The following is a 26,377-nucleotide window of genomic DNA, read 5'->3' on the forward strand; positions in this document are numbered from 1 at the left end:
TTTTATTTTTTGACCGTAAAAAAAGTATGCATATTTGTATGGATTAACATCTGCTTTGATTTGCACACAGTGGACTTTATTGAATATTTGAAATCAGTAGATGCAAGGATTGCACATTGGCTTTGTTTGGCATGTATTGCACCTTATTGTATACATGAGACTTGCACATTTTAAGGATTGCACAGATAAAGATTGATAATTCAGGTTGCACAGGCACAGTTTTTAATTTAATTTTTTCAGCACACAGGTGGTAGTTTGAACACTGTTGTATGCGATATTCCTTGTAGTTGTTGTATGTGATCTTCCTTTATTGTACTGGAGTTAGACCCATTTACTCTGAAGTATTCTTGTATAAATTATTTGTGTTGGACAATAAATGATCTAACTTTATTTATATAATATACTGTATCTTATTCCTTATTTCATCTATTTATGTATTTTGTATTGATTTAAAGCAGAGTTCCCCCCAAAAGTGGAACTTCCGCTTTAAGCACTCCTCACCCCCTTACATGCCACATTTGGCATGTAATTTTTTTTGGGGGGAGGGGGGAAGGTACCTAGTTTTGACACGTATCCTCTCCGACTTCCACTCGGGCCACCTATGTGACTTGAGTGGAAGTTCCCCTCTCCCTACCTGCAATCTTCTGAGACATGTCACAGGTCCCAGAACATTGCCCGGCCACTGAGGAGGCGCAGCGCGACTCGCGAATGTGCACTGAAGCCGCAAGCTGTCACAGCCGCATGCCCATACTTGTGATGTCGGCGCCAGAAAAAGGCGAGTGAGAGGAGTGAGGCTTCGGGCAGCTGCATTGCTGGATCGTAGGACAGGTGAGTGCGTGTTTATTGAAAGTCAGTAGCTACACTTTTTGTAGCTGCTGACTTTTAATAAACGTAAAAACTAGTGGAACGCCACTTTAAGGTTTATTTTTTTTAGCATTGCATCCTTTATAAGAAATCTGAATAATATCCTAATATCCGATATACTGTGGATATAGCACATTTGTGGTGTGTAACAATTGTTTGTAATTAGTAGTTAAAGCACCAAATTCACTTGTTACTATTACCATTGATAGAAGTCTGAACATTTATATAAATATTAGGTCCCTTTCACAGGGTTGCCGGTCAGTTTTTTAGACGCCTAACTCCAGGTCCGACCAGGACTGGTAAAAAAAAAAAAAAGGAGTGTGTCCCCCATTTTGGAGGACTGGATCAGAGGTATCCGGATGTAAATGGAAAGTGAAGTCTGTTTACATCCAGCCATCTATAGGGTTCAGCAGGCTCTGCCCATGTATGATTTGCATAAACTGAATGGGCACGGATGTGACATCCATCTTCCTTGGCTCCGATTAGCAGGACTCCTCTCCATGTGCAAGAGCCCTTAAAGGGTTAGTCCACCCCAAACTCATTTAATACTGTTCAGTATAGGCTTGTAAGTTTAGTGGAACATCAAATGAACATGTGTAACATACAGTATATGTATATGTTTACCATCTAAGGATTTGCCCAACCAATTTTGTATTGCACATATTCTGTCTAATTAAGAACATCGCTATATTACTTCCTGATTTAGGATTACTGCTTCTTGGATCTAAAATGAAGGAAAAAAGTTTTGGTTGGACATACACTTTTTGAAATAACGGATACTACAAAAATAGGCAGACTCAACCTCTTGTGAAAACCCCATGTCAAAGCACTGGATAGGTCCAGGCATATATACAGCTGCAATTCTATGTAAATCTTGAAAATTAAACTGGCACCACCTTTTCCCTCTTCCTTGGCCTCCTTTACAGTGTATGTAAAGCTAAAACTCCCATTTAGCTGTTGATAGAGTAGGTTTTTCTGTGTCACATCGGGATGATTTACCTTTACTTCTTGTTCTTAAAAGGAAGTCAAAGGAAGTAAAGGAAAATCTTTCCAAACTGAAATTAAATCCACTCTTAGGTGTACATTTAGTAAACTGAGATAAGCTGAGATCTGGATGATCGCGGCTTGTCTCAGAGCATTGCCGGGTTAAATTACTGAGAAGAGTAGTGGAGAACATATTCTTCTCTTCTCATCTCAGTACACAAATGACTTGCATTCACTGCAACAGAAAAGGCCAGTTTAGTAACACATGATGTCACCTGATCACTGTGCTTCTCTTTGAAGATCTCCTCTTCCTGTTTCTCCAGCCCAGAGGTGGAGATAGCAGGAAGAAATAGGAGATCTCTGCTGTGAACATCCCAAAAGTGAAAGTAAAAACTCTCCCTACTGCAGTGAAATATACATCAACAGCAGGTTAGAAACACATTAACTATACAATCATATATATATCTGTGTGTGTGTGTGTATATATATATATACTGTATGTACTGGTGTATATATATATATATATATATATACTGTATGTACTGGTGTGTGTATGTGTGTATATATATATATATATATATATATATAGTATGTACTGGTGTGTATATATATATACTGTATGTACTGGTATATATATATATAAATACTATATGTACTGGTGTATATATATATATATATATATATATATATACATACATACTGTATGCACTGGTGTGTTTGTATATTTATATATATATATATATATATATATGTATATATACTGTATGTACTGGTGTGTGTGTATGTATATATATATATATATATATATATATATATATATATATATATATATATATATATATATATATATATATATATATATATATATATATATATATTTTTTTTTTTTTTTTTTATTTATTTATTTCAGGTACTTATATAGCGCTGTCAATTTACGCAGCGCTTTACATATACATTGCACATTCACATCAGTCCCTGCCCTCAAGGAGCTTACAATCTAAGGTCCCTAACTCACATACATACACGGTAGGGCCAATTTTTTATACAGGATCCAATTAACCTACCAGCATGTCTTTGGAGTGTGGGAGGAAACCAATCTGTCACGATTCGACCACGCCCACGGCGACTAGCTAACCGAGATGTGATGAATCGTGACTGGGGAGTATAAGGAGATAACGGAAATAAAGAAAATTCCTACTAAGTAATTAGATTGGCTGCAATACTTTCACAGCCTGCACTGCCTTCGGTCACCACTAGAGGGAGACTCCACTCCAATCCAGCTGGCTGACCACACACAAGCAGATACAAATCTTACATACAATCTGGTGCACTCTAAGGGTTGGGGAGCAGTCTAGCAATTACCACACACTACTAGGATTCCTCCAGCTATCCTACAAGCCAGAACCCCTGTGTTGATCACTATTCCCACTGTCCCCACACCCACACACCACAAAGGATAGCCTGCCACCACCCAACAGTTTGTCCGCAGACTGGTCTGCTGGGACACCACACACACGCAGATCTCCGTCTGGTGTACAATCTGCATGCAATCTGCCAACACACAGTGCGATTGCATACAGATTGGCATGTATGTATGTATGTACTGTATGTACTGGTATGTATGTGTGTATATATATATATATATATATATATATATATATATATATATGTATATATATACTGTATGTACTGGTATGTATGTGTGTGTATATATATATATATATATATATATATATATATATATATATACTGTATGTATATATACTGTGCGTGTGTGTGTGTGTATAGATATGTTTTCATGTGTCAGAACATGTCATTACGAGTTCTTTTAAACTTTAGTTTCACTTTTTAAGTGCCTGTAATCTCACAATATCTCGTGAGATTACAGGCAGTCCACCCAGTTATACACAGATCTCGGCAGTTCTCATAGAGAAAACTTCTCCTCTGATCACCCTGTGAGAAGGTAAGTTCTCCGCCTTCTAAACCGGGTGCCAGAGGAGATATTTTTTCTCTGAGAACTGCCGAGAAGTGAACTGAGAGAAAACTTCTCAGTTTACTAAACATACACCTTAGACAGTTTACATTAGAACAGGCACCTCCATTGGAAGATTTCACTTCACCTTTGGCTCCTGTGAGAATTCAAAATTTTGGATTTACCATCACCTTTTGTGCGGAGACAATGGCCAACAGGAAACACACAGGTTGAAAAGTTTAGCAAGGAGTCACAGATAGCAATAAAAATAAATCCATGTTTTAATATTTCCCTACTCTATCCAAAATTTGAAACAAAGTTTTTGTTTTTATCTACTGATTATTTTCAAAGACAACTTCCATTGACAATAACATTTACTTATGCATTTTTTCATTACATGCTTAGTTATAATTATGTAGGTTTGTGACAGGTTCATTTTCAAGGTTTATTACCTAACGCATGTAAAATAAAGATCCCCTTATTAATGTTGTTTGGTGATGCAACCGAAATTCATTGTCTAAAAGATTAAATAGGTGAAAGATTGTGACAGATTTGTGAGGTTGGATGTCCTCTCAGACCAAAACTGATGAGTGATCTTCCAAGCACCATGTTAGAAATCTGCTTCCGTAGTAGCACATCCAAGGTGGATAGAAGATGCCTAGATTCTAGTAGAAGATATGTAGTCTTAGAGGTTGATCTACTAAAGGCAAAACGGTTGTTCCCTTTGCAAGGAAAGTTGCCTTTTGCAAAGAAATATGCCCTAGAGTTAATTCTGGCAAAATTTCACTTTGCAAAGAAAACCCAATCATGTGCATGGAAAAAAAAAACAGCATTTTGCTTGCATGTGAATAGAAAGTGGAAGTCATCAGAGCTTCCCTTTCACAGCCTTTTTGTTTAGTAGCAATACTTTAGTGTTAGTACTGCACCATAATGTGGATTTTAACAATACCACAAGCTATGCATTCCTTTAACTTTCACTCCAACTTTGCATTGTTTTTCAAAATGTGAAAAGGAAATCCTCAAATACTAGGGCCAAGACAAAGTCTTTTTCTGAGCTTCAAGTTACAAAGTGTCCTGTCACCCAGAGAAAAGATGTCCTTGAATGTCCTTGAAACACCATTTGTGCTGTGCCCAATTAAAAAGCTTATGTGGCAAATCTATCCTGGTATTTTGTCTTTTTCTTCATTTGATCGTGAAGGGTTAATGGTGTTTTCATGCTGTATATTCTTCTCTATTTCTCATGTAGCTATCCTTGATTAAAAGTCATAACATCTTGTTTTTTTAGATATGTCTGACTCTGCAGAAATAGTTTCACATGAGAATACGTATATATTTGTTATGGGAACTCGTGTAGTATGCAAAAAAAGTATCATATGACTGTGAGTCATACTGAAACCAAACCCTTTATTGCAAAATCAATCTTTCTGTTTCAAATTGTATATATGCTCAGGACATTTTGTGAAATAAAAGAACATGCTCTGACTCTACCTTCTCGTGTGGGTGTCTCTGTGTGTTCCAGAGGCCTCGCAGGAGTCGCGCCAGCCAATCCAGTTCTGAAGTCCCTAACAAATCAGTCTTCACAAGGGACACAGCCAAAAGAGTTTGGATTTCTGCTTAAAAAAATCAAGGTTTCAACTTCTGAGTTTACCCCATTCACTGCAGTGCTCAATAGCATAATACAGTAAGAAAGAGGTAGCAATGTATTATAGGAAGAAGATCATCATATTGGCAGAAGGGCAAAACAAGGGCTGTGGGGCAGGCTATCCACTCAATGCACCAAAAAATCCCTGAGGTAGGAAATAATCCTTAGAAAACCCTGGAGAACAATTAAACCAGATATACAGGCGCATCTAAAAAATCAGAATATCATCAAAAAGTTAATTTAATTCCGTAATTTAATTTAAAAAGTCAAACTTATATATTATACAGATTCATTACACACAGAGTGATATATTTCAAGCATTTCTTTCTTTCAGTTGTGATAATTATGGCTTACAGCTAGTGAAAACCCAAAATTCAGTATTTCAGAAAACTAGAATATTGTGAAAAAGTTCAATAATGTAGACTTATGGAGTCACACATGTAGCAGAGCTTCCCAAACACTGCACTGTTTGTTACTACTTGGACTTCTTGGATTTGGTATCTGTGCCTTAGAGACTGCTTATCCCAGGGAGCGTTGTACTTGCTACCTGTTCCCCAGCTTACATATAATGGAGGCCTGCAGGCATTTGTAGAAAGTTACTACTTTAAAGGGACGGTACCTGGAGTGACTAAACATAGAGGAAATCCTCAAACAGTTGGTGTTGTCTAACGCTGCAAAGCAGCAAGCAAATTCTGCACAACAGCAAGCAAACGCTGTTGCACAGGAGCAAACAAAGGCACTGTGCCAACAGATTGACGCTGTACAGGAGCAAGAACAGGCTGTTTGAACAGTTTGTCACTGCTGCAAAAGCAGATAGGAAACCCTGACTGAGGTTGTGGAGACACTGGCACAGCGGTCGCCTGAAAAAATTGATGGTGTTGGAGACAAGCCCTTAGCCATCCATGTGGGTTGCTTCCTCTCCAAAATGACTGCAGGTGATGACCCAGAGGCCTTTTTTCTGATGTTTGAAAGGACCGCTGAGAGGGAGGGTTGGCCTAAAACCCAGTGGGCTGGACTGGTCACCCCCTTACTTACTGGAGAATAGCAGAAGGCCTGCTATGATGTGGAGGTGGCAGAAGCAATGGAGTAGGAGACAGTCAAGCAGGAAATCCTGGCGCGACTCGATGTCACCTTGGCTGTTTGAGCACTGTGGGTCTACAGCTGGTCCTTCTGAGATGAGAGGCCCCCAAGATCACAGAGGTTTAACCTAATCCACCTGGTGCAAAAATGGCTACAGCTGGGGTCCCTGTCTGGACCACAAATAGTGGAGCGCGTGGTCGTGGACCGATTCCTGAGGTCACTACAAATTCCCCTGCAGAAGTGGGTGAGTCAAGGGGACCCCAGGGCGGCAGACAACCTGGTCAAGCTTGTTAAAAGGCACTTTGCTGCAAAGAGCATGATCACCACCCCTACAGCCGCACTGACTTTCCCACCCAAAGCCACGGTCTCCCCAAGGTAAGACTATTCCAGGGGAAGTGGGTGGTAAGCATGGCAAAGAGACAGGGGGGGGGGGAGTTTTTTGGTGCCAGGTCTGAAGATTGCGCCCCAAAAAAGGGAAACCAGGGCCTGTCAGCAAACCTAACTGGATAAATGTTTAGTGTTTCCGTTGTCAGTAACTGGGACATGTTGCTGCAAACTTTCCATTTGTCAATCCGGTCCTATGTGTAAAATGTCAGCCCCACTGACCACATTTCCGAAGTCCTTTAGTGCCCTTACCCATTATTGAAGTGCTCTTTGAGAAAATTACCATGGATCTTGTGGGTTCACTCCCCATGTCTGCCTGGGGTCATCAGCATTTTCTTGTAACCATAGATTATGCTACCCGTTACCCCGAGGCAGTTCCCTTATGCATCGGGTCTGTATAAGAACATTGCCAAATAATTTTTCATGATGTTCAGTTGCATTGGGATCCCTAAGGAGGTCTTTACAGACCAGGGTACCCCATTCATGTCATGAATAACTAGGGAGCTGTGCAAGTTATTAAAGGTGACACAGTTGCAAACCTCCGTATACCATCCTTAAACTGATGGCATGGTGGAACTCTTCAAAAAAACATTTAAGAGTATGTTAAAAAAACGTGGTTGACAAAACTGGGACTTCCTGATTCCGTACCTGATGTTTGCCATCAGGGAGGTACCCCAGTCCTCTACGGGGTACTCTCCATTCGAGTTGCTTTATGAGAGACACCCTCAAGGACTCTTAGACATAGCCAAGGAAACCTAGGAGGGGGAGCAGACACCCCACAAAAGTGTCATTGAGCATGTCGCTCAAATGCAGCACAAGATTGCAGCAATCATGTTTATGGTAAAAGACCACTTACTGCAGGCCCAAGCAGCCCAACAGAGAATATACAACATAGACTCTCTGTTTTCTCACGTGGTGACAGGATCCTGTCCTGGTGTTAGTTCCCACTATTGAAAGCAAATTCCTGGCTAAGTGGCAGGGTCCCTTCGAAATAGTTGAAAGAGTTGGGGAGGTTAATTACAAGGTGTATAAACCAGGTAAAAGGAAGCCTGAGCAGATATACTGTACTATATAAACCTTTTAAAGCCTTGGAGGGATAGGCTGGCATTGACTGCGAGATACCTTTAACGCCTAGAAGTATTGAGCTCCCTCTGGTCCCTGAGGTCACGATTCCAGACACCCTGTCTTATTCCCAAAAATATGAAGCTAGAGAGTTCCTGATAAGGAATAGAGAGAAATTTTCAGAGTTACCTGGTACAATTTCAGCGGTTCAGCATGATTTTGTTACTGAACCTAGGGTCTGTGTCAAGCTCAAACTGTACTGAATTCCTGAAACTAGGAGAAAGGACATTAGTGATGAAATTAAAGGAGGCTAGAGCTAGATGTCATTGAGGAATCCAATAGTGACTTGTCTAGTCCTATCATGTTAGTCCCAAAACCCGATGGTACTTAGAGGTTTTGTAAAGACTTCAGAAAGCTTAATGCTATGACAAAGTTTGACACTTATAAATATAAAGGAAAACTCTTGCGCTAATAATTATGAGTACACCACAGTGAGAAAAAAAGTGTACCCCAAAAATGGGGCTCAAATATTATAAACACACATATAGTGCTGCGGCTTTAAACCAGATCAACAATTAATTAAAGTGAAATTATATTCCCACTAGCCAAGCATTAACTCAAAACAAACATATTAAAATATAAATGAGTGTCATAAACATATAACTATGTATAAATGAACAAAAGTCCAAAAACGTGCACTGCAAATCAATTAATTAGGGCCAAAAAGTCCATAGTGTAATCAGGGAATGAAATGATCTTTGGTGTTAGAGTCCCATGCTGAGTAATGGGTCACTGCAAAATCCACAACAGTTGTGAATCCACACCCTTCAGCTAGGCAACTCACCCCATACTAATGCCCACCATCTTCATGGTTAGGGCCCAATGCGCATAATAAATCATTGTAGCAAATTTAAGGAATCCTCCTCAGACTGCTCCTGCGTTTCCTCTCTTCCTCTCTCAGATGTATATGTAAGGAGAAAAAGAGTCCACTAGTGCAATACAGTTTCACCTTTTATTAATTAAAATCAAGCCCAATATAATTGCACTCGCATAGTATAAAACAATATTAGCGCATATACAGTCAGGTCCATAAATATTGGGACATCGACACAATTGTAATCTTTTTGGCTCTATACACAACCACAATGGATTTGAAATAAAACAAACAAGATGTGCTTTAACTGCAGACTTTCAGCTTTAATTTGAGGGTATTTGCATCCAAATCAGGTGAAAGGTGTAGGAATTACAACAGTTTGTATATGTGCCTCCCACTTTTTAAGGGACCAAAAGTAATGGGACAATTGGCTGCTCATCTGTTCCATGGTCAGGTGTATGTTATTCCCTCATTTGCCCATTTAAAAGGAGCAGATAAAAGGTCCAGAGTTAATTTCAAGTGTGCTATTTGCATTTGGAATCTGTTGCTGTCAACTCTCAATATGAGATCCAAAGAGCTGTCACTATCAGTGAAGCAAGCCATCATTAGGATGAAAAAAACAAAACCAACCCATCAGAGAGATAGCAAAAACATTAGGTGTGGCCAAATCAAAAGTTTGAAACATCCTTAAAAAGAAACAACGCACCGGTGAGCTCAGCAACACCAAAAGACCCGGAAGACCACGGAACACAACTGTGGTGGATGACCAAAGAATTCTTTCCCTGTGTAACGCTCCTGCGTTTCATGTATGGTGTGGATTTTCAGCTGCAGAAATATTCCACTTCAGTAGTCATGTAAGAGAGATGCTGAGATACCATTCCCAACCTCAATGACTCATCATGTATGGAAGGTCTTAATTCAGCTAGTAAATACACACACTCAACAAGCTGGTTCCTAGAGTGACTTTATGTATGTAGTAACACAGTGATGAAGATTTAAGAGACAGGTTGAGTGGAGGTGGTAGGTGACAGACACTTGAAGGTAAGACAGTAGCAGATGGATGCAGGTAGGTTTAGCAATCATGTATGGTAGCAGAGTAGCAGGTGGACATACAAGAGAGATCAACCCAGTGCAGGAATAAGTAGCAGTAGTCTTAAGAGCTAGCAATCTAGATATGCAGATGTAATAAATAGTCTTTACTATGCAGAGCTAGATAGTGTAAGCTTAGTATAAGTTTATAGAGGGTTCCCCTGCGGGGTACTTAGCACTAATAGCAATACAGCCGAAGGTTGGTTCAGGAGGAGCTGATGATCCGGAAGCGGAATGCAGGGATCAGCGCAGCGAGGTTCCGTCAGCGAGGTATGCTTGCAAGCACGAAAGCTTCAAGCCAAGTTAGCATCCAGGTAAGGGTGTTTGAACGAACACATGTGAGTGAGAACCAGCGATTTAAATAGCCATCTAGTCCGGCGCTGAGTGATGACAGCATCAGTCTTAAAGGGAAACACACCTATATGTGTTTCTTCTATCTAGGTAGATGGAAATCACCCGGAAATAATGTGATAGGAGGCACTGAGAGTGCCAGAACCTTACAGTACCCCCCCCCCCCCGTAAGGCCGGCTCCGGAAGGCCTCTAAGGCTGGTTGTCGATATAAGAATCGGAAAAGACTGGTTGCCGATACGAGAATCGGATAATACTGGTTGCCGATACGAGAATCGGATCAGACTGGTTGCTGATGCGAGAATCGGATGAGACTGGTTGCCGATGGGAGAATCGGAAAATACTGGTTGCCGATACGAGAATCGGATAAGACTGGTTGCCGATATGAAAATCGGATCACTTGTTGCCGATATGAGAATCGGATCAGGTTGGTAACCGATGTGAGAATCGGATCACTTGTTGCCGATATGAGAATCGGATCAGGTTGGTAACCGATCTGAGAATCGGATCACTTGTTGCCGATATGAAAATCGGATCAGGTTGGTAACCGATCTGAGAATCGGATCACTTGTTGCCGATATGAAAATCGGATCACTTGTTGTTAGGGTGTCTGCTACATGAACCCCTCACTAGAATCGGACGCATAACCATCCGAAGTAATCCTAGTAGTCCTAGCAACCAATGCTTCTTCAAACATCCTCAGATCCTTCCTACATACCACCGTGCCATTAGAAGCGCCTCGCAGTCAGGTGCAAGAATCTCAATGTTTTCATTGGAAGCTAAAAATGTGCTTGCAAAAATAGGAGTATCTATACCAACATCTGCCGATTTCTGGGTGTCCTTTTCTGATATAGAACGGGGACAGGGCTGGCAACAGCCTTGGTAATTTCCAGGCTGTTTTTCAGGGAAGACCCTTCGGATTCGCCTGGCCTCCATTGGGAGAGCCTTAGGCCTATGGGGTCTGATTGGGCAGAATGTAATGAAATGTCCTCCTTCACCACAATAAAAACAAAGGCCACAGATTCTCCTGTGATCTCTTTTTTCTTGTAAGGACAACTTAGTATGTACGGCACCAATCTCCATAGGCTCTTCATCCATCTCTGTAGGATCAGGGTTCAAATGGGATGTGTCAGAGTGACAAGGCTGACTGTTTAAGGCAGGCTTGGACCATGACCAGGCAGGATCACCATATTTATTTGGTTTCCTATTTTCCCTAGGTAGCCGGGGTCTGTGGTTACCTGGAGCAGGTTTAGGAGTGGGGTCAACGGCCGAAATCCGAGAAGAACTGGATGATGGCATTCCCATTTTTTCAGACTTCCTTTCTCGTAGTCTTCTATCTATGGTGATACTGAGTTGTATCAATGCATCCAGGGTTTTTGGCAGATCCGCTCGGGCCAGCTCGTCTTTAACGGCCTCTGATAGGCCAAGCCTAAATTGGGTTTTCAGAGATGCATCATTCCATTCTGAATCAAGGGTCCATCTCTTGAATTCTGCGACAAAGTCTTCCACAGGTCTCCCACCTTGGTTCAATGATCTTAATTGAAAATCGGCAGTACTCTGCCTATTGGGATCATCATATAGGCTAGTAAGTTCTGCTAGAAACAAGGCATAGGAGCTGAGAAGCTGGTCGTTTTTCTCAAAAAGAGAGTCTGCCCAGGCCCGAGGATCGCCTGTTAGGTAAGAAATAATAGTACAAACCTTAATGTGATCAGTAAGGTAGGTACGAGGTTTTAGCAACAAAAGTAACTCACATGCGTTTTTAAATTCGCAAAATTTTTTGCGATCGCCTGTAAATACCAAAGGGGGATTTATCTTGGGTTCAGGGGACTGAGCAGAGGTAAGTTGTGTCAGTCTAATTACCTGCTGCGACAGAGCCTGATTGTCTTCTTTTAATTCAGCAAGTGCGTGTATTAACGCAGTTACTTGCTGTTTTAATTGTGTCACCTGAGTGGTTATTTCTGCTGAATCCATTTGTGGGTTCGTTCAATCTGTAACGCTCCTGCGTTTCATGTATGGTGTGGATTTTCAGCTGCAGAAATATTCCACTTCAGTAGTCATGTAAGAGAGATGCTGAGATACCATTCCCAACCTCAATGACTCATCATGTGTGGAAGGTCTTAATTCAGCTAGTAAATACACACACTCAACAAGCTGGTTCCTAGAGTGACTTTATGTATGTAGTAACACAGTGATGAAGATTTAAGAGACAGGTTGAGTGGAGGTGGTAGGTGACAGACACTTGAAGGTAAGACAGTAGCAGATGGATGCAGGTAGGTTTAGCAATCATGTATGGTAGCAGATGACAGAGTAGCAGGTGGACATACAAGAGAGATCAACCCAGTGCAGGAATAAGTAGCAGTAGTCTTAAGAGCTAGCAATCTAGATATGCAGATGTGATAAATAGTCTTTACTATGCAGAGCTAGATAGTGTAAGCTTAGTATAAGTTTATAGAGGGTTCCCCTGCGGGGTACTTAGCACTAATAGCAATACAGCCGAAGGTTGGTTCAGGAGGAGCGGATGATCCGGAAGCGGGATGCAGGGATCAGCGCAGCGAGGTTCCGTCAGCGAGGTATGCTTGCAAGCACGAAAGCTTCAAGCCAAGTTAGCATCCAGGTAAGGGTGTTTGAACGTACACATGTGAGTGAGAACCGGCGATTTAAATAGCCATCTAGTCCGGCGCTGAGTGATGACAGCATCAGTCTTAAAGGGAAACACACCTATATGTGTTACTTCTATCTAGGTAGATGGAAATCACCCGGAAATAATGTGATAGGAGGCACTGAGAGTGCCAGAACCTTACACCCTGGTGAAGAAAACACCCTTCACAACAGTTGGCCAGATCAAGAACCCTCTCCAGGAGGTAGGTGTATGTGTGTCAAAGTCAACAATCAAGAGAAGGCTTCACCAAAGTGAATACAGAGGGTTCACCACAAGATGTAAACCATTGGTGAGCCACAAAAACAGGAAGGCCAGATTAGAGTTTGCCAAACAACATCTAAAAAAGCCTTCACAGTTCTGGAACAACATCCTATGGACAGATGAGACCAAGATCAACTTGTACCAGAGTGATGGGAAGAGAAGAGCATGGAGAAGGAAAGGAACTGCTCATGATCCAAAGCATACCACCTCATCAGTGAAGCATGGTGTTGGTAGTGTCATGGCGTGGGCATGTATGGCTGCCAATGGAACTGGTTATCTTGTATTTATTGATGATGTGACTGCTGACAAAAGCAGCAGGATGAATTCTGAAGTGTTTTTCTGGCAATATTATCTGCTCATATTCAGCCAAATGCTTCAGAACTCATTGGACGGCACTTCACAGTGCAGATGGACAATGACCCAAAGCATACTGCGAAAGCAACCAAAGAGTTTTTTAAGAGAAAGAAGTGGAATGTTATGCAATGGCCAAGTCAATCACCTGACCTGAATCCGATTGAGCATGCATTTCACTTGCTGAAGACAAAACTGAAGGGAAAATGCCCCAAGAACAATCAGGAACAGAACACAGTTGCAGTAGAGGCCTGGCAGAGCCTCACCAGGGATGAAACCCAGCGTCTGGTGACGTCTATGCGTTCCAGACTTCAGGCTGTAATTGACTGCAAAGGATTGCAAAGGATGCAACATTAAAAAGTGAAAGTTTGATTTATGATTGTTAATCTGTCCCATTACTTTTGGTCCCTTAAAAAGTGGGAGGCACATATACAAACTGTTGTAATTCCTACACCGTTTACCTGATTTGGATGTAAATACCCTCAAATTAAATCTGAAAGTCTGCAGTTAAAGCACATCTTGTTTGTTTCATTTCAAACCCATTGTGGTGGTGTATAGAGCCAAAAAGATTACAATTGTGTCGATGTCCCAATATTTATGGACCTGACTGTAGCTATCTAGAGGGTCCAAGGTATTCCTTCAGTCCTTACCACCTCCACAATAGGGCGCAATGGACCTTCGGAAAGTCCCTCAGCTCACCCGATCACTATCTTCCGGTATGCCGTCTAGCCACGCCCTGACACGTGTGTTTGATTTATTGCAGTGCACGTTTTTGGACTTTTGTTCATTTATACCTAGTTATATGTTTATTACACCGATTCATTTATATTTTAATATGTTTGTTTTGGGTTAATGCGTGGCTAGTGGGAATATAATTTCACTTTAATTAAAAGTTTGACACTTACCCAATGCCCTGGGTAGACTAACTTATAGACCGACTTGACAATGCTCGCTAGCTGACCACTTTGGACTCGACCAAAAGATATTGGCAAATCCCCCTGACTGCTAGCATCAAAGAAAAGACTGCGTTCGTGATCCCTGAGAGTTTGTTTCAGTACAAAAAGATGCCTTTTGGGTTGCAAAATGCCCCTGCGTCATTTCAGAGGGCCATGAACAGGACCTAAGACCTCACTATCAGTTTGCAGCAGCCTATCTGGAGGACATAGTGATACATAGCACTGACTGGGAGTCTCACTTGCTCAAGGTCCAGGCAGTCTTGAATTCCCTTTTTAAGGAAGGTTTTACTGTGAATCCAAAAAAGTGTGCAATTGCTTTAGAGGAAGCCAGGTATTTAGGCTACATTATTGGTCGAGGAGTCATAAAACCCCCAACTAAACAAAGTAGAAGCCATCCAAAAGTGGCCACATCCGGTAAACAAGAAGCAGGACAGAGCCTTTCTTGGGATTACGGGCTACTATAGAGGGTTTGTCCCAAATTTTGCAACTCTAGCTGCCCCACTGACTGACCTTAAAAAAGGGGAAAGACTCAGTAATAGTGAAATGGTCCCCAGTAGCAGAGGAGTCTTTCCACATCCTGAAGAATGCTCTTTGTGTACAGCCTGTGCTGTACTCCCCAATTTCTCCAAGGATTTTTTGGTTCAGATGGATGTGTCTGATGTACTGAAGGTATTGGGGTAGTATTGTCACAGGTACACAATTGGGAAGAACACCCTGTGGTGTACCTGAGCAGAAAGTTCAATGAACATGAGAAAAAGTATGCTGTCATTGAAAAGGAATGTTTAGCCATAAAGTGGGCCTTGGATGCGCTAAGGTACTATTTGTTAGGGTGGCAGTTAGGATGATTTAACAACTGACCATGTCCCCTGGAATGGATGGCCCAAAAGAAGGAGACTAATAAACAGGTGAACCGGTGGTTTTTGGCTCTACAGGATTACTCATTCACAATATGACACAGGCCAGGTGTTGAGATGGGGAATATAGATGTCCTGTCCCGCGTTCACTCTTGTTGGGCCACAAGTGTTCCAACCCTGGGGTTGAAACAAGGAGGGGGGATATGTAGCAGAGCGTCCCAGAGAGAGCCGGGGAAAAGTCCTGTTGGGGGTTTATACATCTCCCAGGCTCCTCTCATACATGTTCAGGAATCTCTGATCCATGATCCAGTTCAGGTCTTGGTCCTCTCCCCCAGGCCAATTTAAATTCACCTGAGACAGACAGCCAGTGCTCTCAGCCTGGGAAATCAGACAATTTCTGTCTGTGAGAGCAATAGGTTGGTTGAAACTTGCAAGCTGTATATGTTAAAGCTGTCAAGCTGTAGGCTTGCTCAGCCTGATAGCTATGTATATATTGTATAATTAGTGCTGAGACACGGCTAGTTTTTTTGTTTTGCTATTTTTGTTCCTGTTTGTTTTTCTGAGACACTGTAGAGCACTTGTATATAGACTCTTAAATATCACAAATAAACACTGCACTGTTTGTCACTATCCTCTTGGATTGGGTATCTGTGTCTTAGAGACTGCTTATTCCAGGGAGCTTTGTAGCTACTACCTGTTCCCCAGCTTACACACTCTAATCAGCTATGTAAATAACTCAAAACACATGTAAAAGGTTTCCTGAGCCTTTAAATAGTCAATCAGTTGGGTTCAGTAGGTTACACAATTGACTTCTGACCTAAAATTTGTCCAGAAGACAGTCATTGACACCCTCAACAAGAAGGGTAAGTCAAAAAAGGTCATTGCTAAAGAAGCTGGCTGTTCACATAGTGCTGTATCCAAGCAGATTAATGGAGGCTTTATGCTGTCCTTAGATGCTGAAAAGGCGTTTGACAGGCTTGACTGGACCTATATGGCTGATGTTCTAAAACACTTAGGCTTTCCAGATAGATTATTACGCTTTATCATGTCTCTATACTCCACCCCTTCAGCGAAAGTCAAGGTCAACGGACACCTGTCAGACGCCTTTTCAATAGGTAACGGCACCAGACAGGGCTGCCCCCTATCCCCTATTTTATTTATACTCACTCTAGAACCCTTCCTGTGCTCCTTAGACACCAACCAAAATATCCATGGTATCACAATTGGCTCCAAAATATATAAAATAGCTGCTTTCGCAGATGACATTCTTCTTTTCCTTGGCCAACCACTACTATCCATCCCTACATTACTACACGAATTTAAACTTTTTCAAAGCATTTTGAATTTTAAAGTAAATTTCTCAAAGTCCCATGCACTGAACATTTCCTTACCCTCGAAGATAGTAGCACAATGTAAACGTAACTTTCCCTTCCAATGGCAACAAGAGTCCATAAAATACCTGGGCATACACCTACCAACAAACTTAAAAGACCTATTTGCCAAAAACTTCCTCCCTGTATTAAAAACCATTAAAGAAGACATTGGCAACTGGTCCAACCCCACTTCTCGTGGTTCGGTAGAGCAGCTATCATTAAAATGAATGTCCTTCCCCGCATCCTATACCTACTACAGACAATCCCCATTAAATTACCATCCACCTTTTTTCTTGTTCAAACGTTTTATTAAGGTTTACAGGTGAAGAGAAGCGTCAGAAGAACATTTAAAAGAAGAATAAATACAGCAATGTGTAGAATAACATGGTGGTACAGGAACCATAAATACAAAACCCAACTGTACATACAGGCGGTTGCAAGAGCAAGCCGCGAGTAACCAGGATGAGAGGAGGTGGGGCTGTCGCCGCCGGCACACAGGCACCCCGTAAAGGGAACAAGCTGTGCCCGCGCTGGGCAGTGCGACCTCCCGCCCGCTATTACATAGAGAGAGGCGACTCCGGGACTCACTCACCTCCAAAGTAAAATATTATTGAGAAAACAGATCAACTAAAGTGAAGTCAACAACTATAGTGGTAAATACAGGGGTTACAAATACAGATTGAAAACGTAAACAGTAATTATGGTGAGTGCAAAAGCATAACCATGCTATTGAGGCACATCACGTCTAGGACTTATTTAGTAAACACATGAGTGTACGTACAGAGGAGGAGAGGGAAGAGGGAGAAAGAAAGAGGGATGGAGGGAGGAAAAGAGAGAAGCAGGGGGAACGGAAAGAGAAAAGGTAGGAGGGATGTCGCACCATCCACCTTTTTTCAAGCCTTCAAATCCACATGCATTAAATTTCTTTGGCACCAATCCAGACCAAGACTCTCATTTGATCTTTTGTCTAAACCGAAACTTATGGGTGGTATCGGTCTCCCAGATTTGAAAAAATACTTTTGGGCTTGCCACTTGACAAGAATTCTGGACTGGTCCTTACATAGGGAGAATAAAGACTGGATCTCTCTGGAAAACTTGATCGCCGGCATCCCCATTCAATCATTACCTTGGCTAACACCGCAAAATATTCCTCCCTGTCTTAAATCTCATCCTTTGATATCTGCCACCCTATCCACCTTCAGAGACATTTGTTCTAACTCTCTCATTTCCTCCACTCCGGGCCCCCCTCACACCGCTGAAACTCAATCCAGACTTTCCTCCGGGAATGTCTCCATCTTTCCTATCAAATACCTGGAGACACGACACAATTCAAGCATACCATTTTTATAGAAACGGTCTCCTTCTAGAAAGATCCCAGCTTCCATCTATATCCGACTCACCCCCCATACCCCAATGGATTTATTTCCAAATTCGACCCTTCCTAAACACACAGAACCGCTCCAATGACCTAACCAGATCTCTAACTCCATTCGAAACTCTATGCACGAGCAACACCCCCCAACGACATATGATTTCCACAACCGATAATATGCTCTTCGCAGACTCTGAGATAATACCAGCCAAAATTATACATACCTGGGAATCAGACCTGAACATTCAACTCACTAAACGCGAATGGGAAAATATTTGCTTTATCACACATAAAAGCTCCCTCAACGTCTCAATGCAGGAATCCTGCTACAAACTCCTGACCAGGTGGTACAGGACCCCAACGATCTTACACAAATTCTACCCTGACTCACCCCCGACTTGCTAGAGATGTCACGAACATCAAGGAACACTTCTTCAACTTTTTTGGACTTGTCCCAGAATCCAACCTTTCTGGTCAAAAATCCATTAAATCATAACGACACATCTAAATGTCTCATTACACTACGCACCGGCACACTTTCTACTACAACACACCACAACCCCTCCACGTCGCTACTGCAAATCTATAACACCATTTCTGATCAATGCCGCAAAAGCATGCATCCCTTTACATTGGAAGTCTCAATCCCCACCCTCCATAAAGGAATGGATCCAAAGAATAGATAAAATTGCAAAATTTGAACAACTCATAGCAATTGCATGCGACTCGCCTGATAAATACGCTCACATTTGGGCTACATGGTCCACTTTTAAATCATCCTCTACCTATAACGCACTTATGTCGCATAATAACACCAACGTTTTTCCTCCCAATAATGACTTGTGACATTGGATCATCCTGACACATACCCCTTAATTTTTCTTTATCCGATACACATTGAAAAGTGGAGGACTCGTCCGAATTTTATTTTTCCAACTATATGATGCTCCCACCCCTAAACAAGGGTGGAAAGTGGGAGTTCATCGTGCCTTTTTCCTCTCTCATCGGACGAGAACCCTCCATACCTCCCTTAATAGTACTCACTCTACCCAACCCCCTTAACATTAGACTAAGTGTGGACGACCCAGGAACAGGGACTGAGTCAGACTCCCCCCCTAACCCTCTCCTACCCCCCTACCTCCCTCCCAACCACATTTGAACGGAGGGTTGATTTGGCCCCATCAGGGTACCACCTTAACCCTCCACAAGTGCCCAGTCATACATTTACTTACCCCTAGATTATTACATAATCAACATAGCTGACCCATCTATCACTTAGACAACCCCTTCTCCATACCCTTCAGATCTCAGCTATGGAATAAACCACAAGGAGATCTTACTCTTATAGTTGGATCTATACCAACCCTTTATGCCCCCTGTACCTTTCACTCACAACCATCAACCGATCTTTATTTAGCTCTCTAATTATGGCATGTTCAAGATAAATCTTTTCTCACGATGTACTTGACTTTTCGTTATTTGTCAAATACCTTTCCTCTTGACAATATGTTTAGGTTGACTTGTTATCCATTCTTGGTTATGAGATTATTGTATTCTCCTTGTTCAATGCAATACTTTATGTTCACCAAATGCCTTTCCAGTTTTGCTGTATGACTTGTTCAATTTCATTTAATAAAAATATTTTGGAAAGAAAAAAAGATTAATGGAAAGTTGAGTGGAAGGAAAAAGTGTGGTAGAAAAAGTTCTGATATCAGAACTATTGGAACCAACAATACTCCCAGAACCGAAGACCCGCTCCACCCAGGGGCGATGGATACCAAGGGACATGGAGAGGACCACCGCAGGGAGGATAGATGAGACCTCAACACCAGGACCAATACTGGGAAGAAGAAAACACACACAGGGGAAGAGAGGACGGAGAAAGAAAACGAAGACACAAATTTTAGGACAAGGCATTTTTAATCTGACTGACACTGTTTTTAGCCCACAAGATTTGTACGTTTTAGACCTTGGTCTTAAATATGCTCCGGATAAAGAAGTTGACCCCTTTGAAGTGTTTATCGATTTACATACATTTTTAAGAAAGCTTAATATTTAAAAATATTTTAAACTCAAAGGACATACACCTTCTACCACTGACCCTTCTTTTACCCATTCGGGTCTTAAGAATCACTCTATTTTTAACCCCCAAGTACCAGGGGGAGAATGTATAGGAGCTTTTAAGAAAATGGTGGAAGAAGACCTACGCAAGATTAATACCCATCCGAAAAAACGTAACTACATTCAGAATACCATTAAACAATTGGAGAAGAAGAAAAACATTGTCATCCGCCCTGCAGATAAGGGTGGAGGATTAGTCATCCTCAACAAATCAGACTATGAACAAGAGATGAAAAATTTATTACAAGTACCAGACACCTATCAAAAGCTTAAAGGAACCCCCACTACATTATTTAAAAAGAAACTCAGAGAATTAATTAAAAAGGGTAAAGACATAGGCATATTAGATAAGAAGGAGGCTCAGTACCTCATGCCTGAATCTAGTAAAACACCGGTAATATATTACCTATCTAAAATTCACAAAAATTCAGAAAAGCCGCCTGGTCAACCAATCGTGAGTGGGGTGGACTCACTATTCTCGAGACTAGGTGAATATTTGGATACTTACCTCCAACCCATAGTTAAGATGGGGAAAACGTACCTCAGAGATAGCACTGATTTGATCAACACTCTGAAAACGATACACATCCCTGAACAATGTATTTTGGCCACCATTGATGCAAATTCGCTTTACACCAGCATTAGCCAATCTGATGGCCTCAAAGCAGTTAATAAAGCATTACAAGACAGAACTAAACTTAAACAAACACAAATTGAATACATCATGGAAGGTCTGAAGCTAGCAATGGCTAATAATTTCTTCTGGCACCACCAAGACTATTATTTACAAACAAAAGGAGTGGCCATGGGTGCAAGGTATGCACCCAGTGTTGCCAACCTCCTTATGGACATGTTAGAAGAAAGCTCCATCTACACCCAAAACATACCGCAACTCATCTTTTACAGGCGATACATAGATGATATTATTATAGATTGGGAAGGCACTGAAGAAACTTTACAACAATTCTTTTTAAAACATTTTTTTTTCAATCAATACATTTTTATTGGTTTCATCAAAAAAGACAATAACAACGAAGTTACATCAACTGGATGTAGAAAACAGGGGTAGAAACAGGGTAGTGGAGCTTCATTTCAAAGATTGTCATTAAAATATTACAATAGTAGATGGCAATAGTAAATATATAAGCAAGAGAGAACACATACATAGGAGAAAATATATATTTAATGGTGCAACTATGGTTCAAACTTCCAAATCGGAAGAGAAGGGAAGGGGTAGCTCCCGCCCACCCAGCCCAGAGCCCCAAGGGCTTTTTAAAATTCTTAAAATTTAATAATCTAATTATATTTAATAATTATTATTATTATTATATTTATATTATTATTATATTTAATAATTTAATTATAATTTAAAATTATTTTTAAAACTTAATGACAATCCATATGGGATTAAATTTACGGGCAATTTTAGTCAAGAACATATCAATTATTTGGACCTACATATTTTTAAAGATCATCATTATCTTAAAAGTAAGACATTTTTTTAAAACTACAGACCGTAACGGCTATATACCCACCAATAGCTGTCACCACCCCTCCTGGAAAGAGAATATCCCGAAGGGACAATTTATCAGGATTAGGAGGAACTGCGACAACGTAGATGATTTTTTAACACAATCAGAGGTGCTAGTTAATAGATTCATTGAAAAAGGATATCAAAGGGAGACATTACTGAATACTAGACAAACGGTACTACATATGAATAGAGATGAACTACTACATAAGAAGAATCGTTCCAATATCAAAAGAGAGGATACGACTTTCATTGCTGGTTTTCACAAGAATTACAAACAGAATGAACGTATTATTAAAAAATACTGGCCAGTATTGAAATCAGACAAAACTTTGTCTAAATTATTACCTACCAAACCGAAATTCATATACCGCAGAGCACCTTCATTATGCAATCAATTGGTCCATAATGTAGTAGACCCTCCGAAACCCATCAAAATGTTCAAAGACCTAAAAGGATTTATTAGGTGTAATAGATGCCTTCCATTCAGAACCAACAGACATCAACTGAAAAAAACGTTGAAATTCAAATCTAGATGGAACGGAGAAGAATTTACTATTAACAAACTTATAACCTGTCAGACCACCCAAGTTACATACCTCATTGAATGTCCGTGCCGGCTCCAATATGTCGGCAGGACTACCAGGCCTCTATATATCCGGATACGCGAACACATTAAGAACATAAAGAACGGTTTTCCCAAACATAGTTTGTCCAGACATTTTGCAACAAAAATCCAAGCGGACTTACCTTTTGTGGGAATGATTCTATATCAGGACACTGGAGAGGAGAAAACAAAAAAATTAAGATTTCAAGAAACGAGACTTCCTGGATATATAGACTTAACACAATTCAACCCAGAGGCCTGAACTTGGATATTGATCTTAACTGCTTTATTTCCAATTTTTAATATTTCTTATGCGCCATCTCATTTATTTATAGACGTCTTCTCCTTATGGTTTTTATATACACATTTTTTATACTTTTTATATATATATAAAAACATTTTTTATTCACACATACACTGATATATCTTCATTTATATTTTTATAGTTTTATATTCTTATGTGGGATTTATATATATATATTTTTACCTATGCCTTGTCCATTATATATTTACATGTTATATCTTCCATCCCCTTCCCATACAATTATACACTCTTCCCAAGCATTTCCTATTAATCACCACTAGATGTCCTCATCATCACCCTTTATACATTTTTACAGGTTCAATGCAATACCATTTTTTTCTTATTTTTTCTTATTTTTATCTTATTAGTTTCGTTTGAATAAAATGTTTTTTTTTTTAAATATATATTTATTGGTATTCCTCCTGGATACTGCACATGGAATGTCCCAGGCACAGAAGGTATTATTTAATTATATATTACGGATCCATCTTTTTTTTTATTTTTTATAATGATATAGTTTTTTGGCCGCTATATAAATAAACTGATTTTTAGCGGTTCCTTCTTATACAATACCAACTAATATTTGTAGGTTCTCCATCTTGCCGTAGCCTGTGGACCTTTGTCCCGCCTGTAGATCGAACACGGCATCTTGTTTTGACTCCCTGTTGCCTGGTAACCATATGCATAAAAGGGAGTACATCGGAAGTGAACCGACACTGCTGAGGACGTATGATTACGAAACGCGTACGGCGTGTCGCATCACTTCCGGTTCCTACACTGAGTCGTGGACCGCATTGCGTTCCATACGCTGGTTTACACCGCTCGCTTGTTACCACGTGAATGTGAGTACCCTTAACCCTGTATTTTTTGTGTAATAAACCTGTATACTGGCAATATTACACTATGTGCCTTCTCTTTAATATTTGAACACCTGCATTATCGATTCCCGGCGGATACCTGGAGCATTTACCCCATACCACCAGGACAACATCTGGCCCCAGTTCCACTTAGGATCGCTCCTGCCCAGACACCCCATAGACGTCCAATCCATGACCGATAGAGGAGATTAAGATCCACTACTGGAACACCACTCATACCCACTCTATACCCCTGTGTGGGGTGGGTACTTCTGGTGAGTGTGCTATTTACCGGAAGGGTCACCGAGCACCTCGCTACCCACCACGGGGTCACTTATTGCACCTTATTGATATAAAGCTTGGCACCTGCTTAAACATTCTTTGGATACCTTTAGTCACTTTATCACCCGTGCACTATTGGACTTTTTTTCTTTTTTTTGTATATACTACCACCATTTATTGAATATATGTCACTTATTTGTATTTGTATATACCAATACTAATTTTAGGCATTTAAATTATTTAGCACTTTGAACCCACGATATTGTGTTTACTGCACTTGTCACTTTGTAGTATATGAGTCTATTGCAGATTATTTGTCACGAACCTGGTTGGAGGCTGAGGTGACGAGAGGGCTCCCCTTGCGGCTGAGTGCAGAGCACCCCTGGAGATGGTGACAGAGGGTGCTGTGCCCAAAGGTGCACGGGTTGCCTGCAGGTGAAGCTGTGTCAGGACTCGGATCCGCAGTAGGAAAGACAGTCACTTGGATCACTGGAAGTGCAGGCAGGTTAGTGCAAATCAAGGTCAGAAGCCAGGCCGAGGGTCAAACACGGGTAGTCAATCAGGAGCAGGCAGGGAGAAGTTCGTAAGGCAAGCCGGGTTCAGAGAAGGAGAAAGCCAGAGCAGGTCAAGGATAGCCGGGTCGGTAACAGGTAGTCAATCAAGCAGGAGTTTCAAGGCACAAGGCAAACAGGTACTAGCTGAAGATAATCCAGCAATGAATGGCAGCCAGTGCTGAGTTTATATAGGAAGTGGGTGTTGATAATTGGCCCTAATTAGGACGTCCCACATGGCTGTTTTGGAATTAGCATATATGTCATTTCCTGACAGTCCTGCGCAGCCATTTTGGAAATTGGAAACTTTGCCATTCTTTATCAAGTTCTTCCCTGACAGTGCCCCCCCCCCCCCGAGGGGCAGCCTCCGGATGCCCAAATGTGCCCGTTTCTCTGGAAATCTGCCAAAGAACTCCCAAAGGAGTCTAGGGGCATGAACATTACTTGCTGGTTCCCATGAGTTCTCTTCAGGTGGGAACCCCTTCCACTTAACGAGATACTGCACTTGTCTTCCTCTTCTTCGACCATCTATAATGGCCTCTACTTCAAATTCTGTGTCCTCCCCAACCGTAACCGGAGGTGGAGGTGGCTCCTCCCTGTTAGGAAATGAACTAGTCACTGCTGATTTAAGTAGAGAGACTTGGAAGACTGGGTGTATCTTATAGGAGTTGGGAAGGTTTAATTCAAATGCCACGGGGTTAACTTCCCTTTTGATTTCAAAAGGTCCAATAAACTTAGGACCCAATTTCCGTGAGGGACAAGTGAGTTTGATGTTTGCTGTGGAAAGCCAAACTTTGTCTCCAACCTTAAACATAGGATTTCCCTTCTTCTTTTTGTCAAAGTGCCTCTTATAATCCTCTTGAGCCTTCAGTATTGCTTCTTTAAGGGTCTGGTAGTTGGACTGTATAGAGGCCACCCTATCCTGGACTGCTGGTACTGAAGCCTCCGGGATGACATCCGGCAAAAAGGAGGGATGGAACCCATAATTTGCCCAAAATGGGGATTGATTCGTGGAGGCGTGCACCGAATTATTATATGCAAATTCGGCACATGGAAGAAGAGATGCCCAGTTGTCCTGGGTAAAGGTAGAGAAACATCTCAGGTATTGCTCCAACGTTTGATTGGTCCTCTCTGTTTGTCCGTTACTTTGTGGATGGTATGCAGACGACAAACAGACTTGGATTTGTAGAGTCCTGCACAATGATTTCCAGAATCTGGAAGTGAACTGCACCCCTCTGTCGGACACAATACTACTTGGTAGTCCATGTAGTCGGACAATTTCTTTAATGAATATATGTGTTGTATCCATAGCTGAGGGGGTGCCTATCATAGGCAGGAAATGAGCCATCTTGGACAGTCTGTCGACTACTACCAAGATGGTGGTGAATCCGTCTGAAGGGGGTAAGTCCACAATAAAATCCATTGATATCATCCTCCATGGCTGTTCTGGAACAGGGAGAGGTCTCAGCAAGCCCCAAGTCTTGGTATTGTGACCTTTACTGCGGAGACAAGTTACGCAGGAGTCCACATAATCTTTACAATCCTGTCTGAGATTGGGCCACCAGAAGGATCTTTGAACAAGATCACACGTTTTCCTGACGCCAAAGTGGCCTGTAAGGAGGTGATCATGACAAGCCTTCAGGACTTGGGGTCTTACTTCAGGAGGGATGAAAATTTTGTCATTATGCCATAAGAGATTTCGGTCTCTTTGTAATGCCAAGGTTTCGGCTTCTGGGTACCGGGCAGAGGCTTGCTTGATCATTGTGTTTAGATTGGTTGAAAGCAGCAAAAAGTTGTGTGGTGACAGGATCATGCTGGGAGTAGGTGTTTCCGGGGTCTCTGGGAACATGCGGGAAAGAGCGTCAGCTTTCCCATTTTTGGATCCTGGGCGATATGTAAGGTGGAAGTTGAACCTGGAGAAGAATAAGGCCCATCGGGCTTGCCGTGGTCTGAGTCGCTTGGCGGTCCTGAGGTACTCTAGGTTCTTGTGATCTGTAA

This window comes from Pelophylax lessonae (assembly GCF_965119305.1).
Source record: "Pelophylax lessonae genome assembly, chromosome: 2".
NCBI classification, from domain to species: Eukaryota; Metazoa; Chordata; class Amphibia; order Anura; family Ranidae; genus Pelophylax; species Pelophylax lessonae.